We start from the raw sequence: 3,524 nt of genomic DNA, 5'->3' as shown, positions 1-3,524 counted from the left end.
TGGAGAGGGTGCAGGCCGGGCTGAGGAACACCCTCTATCCCCATGCACAAATTCCGTGCACCGGGCTACTAGTATTGTTATAATGCCCATACTACCCAAAGCAAACTACAGATTCAATGCAATCCCTATTAAAATTCCAATGGCATTTTTTACAGAAATCAAACAAAAATCAACTCAAAATGGAATAAAGACTTTGAATGTAAGACCTGAAACCATAAAACTCCTAGAAGAAAACAGAGATGATAAGCTCTCTGAGATCAGTATTGGTGATGATTTTCAGGATCTCAGACCAAAAGCAAAGGCAACAAAAGCAAAAACAAACAAATGGGACTACATTAAACTAAAAAGCATCTTTCTACACAGCAAAGGAAACCATTAACAAAATGAAAGGCACCTACCAAATGGAAGAAAACATTTGCAAAGCATATGTCTGATAAGGGATTAATATCTAAAACACATAGAGACCTCATACAACTCAATAGCAAAAAAAAATACATACAAACAAACAAAACCCTAAACAATCTGATTTAAAAAATGGGCAGAGAATCTGAGTAGTTATTTTCCAAAGACATACAGATGGCCAACAGGTACATGAAAATGCGCTCAGTATCACTAAGCGTCACAGAAATGCAAATCAAAATGCAAATAGATGTTTCTCTCTTACCTCACACCTGTTAGAAGGCTATTACCAAAAAAAACATGAAATATAAATTGTTGGCAAAGATGTGGAGAAAGTGGAATTCTTTGTGCACTGCTGGTGGGAATGTAAGTTGGTATAGCCACTATGAAAAACAGTATGGCTTGTCTTCTAAAAATTAAAAATATAACTACCATATGATCCAGCAATTTCACTTCTGGGTATTTATCTGAAGAAAAATGAAAACACTGACTCAAAAAATATATATGCACCCCCCTATATGCTCACTGCAGCATTAGTTACAATAGCCAAGACACAGAAGCAACCTAAAGTGTTCATCAATGGATGAATGTATAAAGAAAATGTCTCACACACACACACACACACACACACACACACACTGAAATGTTATTCAGCCATAAAAAATGAAATCTCCCCATATGTGACAATATTAATAAACTTGGGAAGTCATTATGCTAAGTGAAAAAAGTCTGAGAAAGGCAGATCCTATATGATCTCAATTATGAAGAATCTAAAACAAAATAAACAGAAAACAGACTCATAGATACTGAGCACAGACTGGTGGTTGCCAGAGGTGGGGAGTGGAGGGAAGGGGGGTGAAGGTGGTCAAAATGTATAATGTATACTATATAATGTATAGTATGGCCACTATAGTTAATAGTACTTTATTGTATATCTGAAAGTTGCTGAGAGTAGGTCTTAAAAGTTCCCATCATAAAAAAAAAATTATAACTATGTGTGATGCTGGATGTTAAACATGACCCATGCTGTTGTTATATACGTGAAATATGCCTAGAGTTATTACAGTGATTATTGCTTAATATTAAAAAATACACTTTCGCCAGAACCAGTTTGGTTCAGTGGATAGAGCGTCGGCCTGCGGACTCAAGGGTCCCGGGTTTGATTCCGGTCAAGGGCATATACCTTTGTTGCGGGCACATCCCCAGTGGGGGCATGCAGGAAGCAGCTGATCGATGTTTCTCTCTCATCGATGTTTCTAACTCTCTATCCCTCTTCCTTCCTCTCTGTAAAAAATCAATAAAAATATATTTTAAAAAATACACTTTCTCTGAGATAAAGTAAATGAAAAAACTTATCACTGGATTTAAAAAAGAGGAAAACACATTTGAGAGCTTACCATGTGCCAAGTATTATGGGAATTATATGAATAATTTCAATGCATCCTCAAATTTTCCTTATACATTCATAAGAGCTCCTTAAAGTCGATGTTTATTATGATTCTCTTTTTACAGATGAGGAAACTAAGGTCTGAAGAAGTTAGGTGTTTTCCCAAAACTAACAAAGCTAGTACTAGAAGAAGCTGAATTATGAAACCAGATGATGTGATTTCATAGCCCATACTCTTAAAAAAGCATTATGCTATACAATAGTTATATACCCTGTGAGGGAAATGTACTTCCCAACTTTTTGTATGAAAGAAAAAGGTTGGTAGAAAAAAAAGATATAGGTATATCCCAGAAGGCTTTGTTTATCCTGTCACATCAGGGTATAAGAAATGAGTTGTTTTGTTCTTAATGTTTTCAAATGGAAGAGGCAGAGTAAATACGGGTTAAGAACATAGACCTGGTATAAATCCCACTTTTGCCTTAGCCATGCCCTAATAGTTTGTTACCTAATCTCTAGCCCTGTTTCCTTCTCTGAAAATAGAAATAATTATACCTTTTCTTTAAATAAAAATAACCTTAATAGGCCTGCAGGGCTCAGTGGTTGAGCATTGACCTATGAACCAGAAGGTCACAGTTCAATTCCCAGTCAGGGCACATGCCTGGGTTTCAGGCTCAATTCCCAGTGTGGGGCATCCAGGAGGCGGCCAATACATGATTCTCTCTCCTTGTTGATGTTTTCCTTTCTTTCTTTCTTTCTTTCTTTCTTTCTTTCTTTCTTTCTTTCTTTCTTTCTCTTCCTCTCTAAAATCAATAAAAATATTTTAAAAACTGGGTCATATTTGTATTTTAAAAATTGGATTAAAAAAAATACTTAGAAAAATGTAACTGCTGCTACCACCCAAGTACTGAACAGATTTGTAACCATACAGGTGAACACTCTCACTTCTATTCAGAAAAGCTAGCACAGTTTATAAAAAATGTTACTAAATACTGCTATTATGTTATTTGAGAATATATCTAAAAAACACTGCTACTTGACCACTTGTTCTTACAATGACAGAAGAATTTTCAGGAAGTATATTAATTATCCAATTTGTAACAATAACTGAGGTTGGATTCAGCTCTTTGCTAAACACTATATGGATACAAACTAGTAAAATACATGGTCTCTGACTTCAGAAGTTTATAATCTAACTAGGGGCCAGGTAAACAGAATTCATGTATGGATAGGGACCCTAGGCCTGGCTGGCGATCAGGGCCAATCTGTGGGGCGACCCATCAGGGCCAATCTGTGGGGTGACCAGAAGGGCTGGCACCCACCTTGGCTGGCCCGGGGCCTGCGGGCTGGGGGCAGCTCCTGCCTTGAGCGTCTGCCCCTGGTGGTCAGTGCACGTCATAGCAACCAGTTGTTCCACCAGTCATTCCCCCTCAATTTGCATATTGCCCTTTTATTATATACGATAAGATTATTATGTAGAATAGGGTTATTGAAAGGATCATCTGAATCGATTTACGTAAAATTCCTAGCCTGGTACTTGTCATATGATAAGCACTAGAAAGTGTTAGCTGTTATTTGCAGGTTTATAGAAGCTAAGGAGCTCCCATTTGTGTACTCTCAGCAGTTGGAACATGTAGTGACTTGATCTTTGGAATCTCTTCATTTTATCTGGAGTGTTATCCTGCAGAGAACAAAGTGCTACCCAAATTGAAGCCGTAAAGGCAGGCTGTTGTATGCTTGT

At 37.3% G+C, this 3,524-nt stretch overlaps 1 protein-coding gene across 1 annotated transcript in view; it reads right to left on the bottom strand.

Moving 5' to 3' along the window:
• Window positions 1–3,524, bottom strand: part of TOP2B (topoisomerase (DNA) II beta) — a 55,781-nt gene that overhangs the window by 47,705 nt on the left and 4,552 nt on the right. The window lies entirely within an intron of this gene.

This window comes from Myotis davidii, unplaced genomic scaffold, assembly GCF_000327345.1.
Source record: "Myotis davidii unplaced genomic scaffold, ASM32734v1 scaffold192, whole genome shotgun sequence".
Lineage (NCBI taxonomy): Eukaryota > Metazoa > Chordata > Mammalia > Chiroptera > Vespertilionidae > Myotis > Myotis davidii.
Note: the sequence above shows the minus strand (reverse complement) of the source record. Positions and strands in the feature narration are given on the sequence as shown.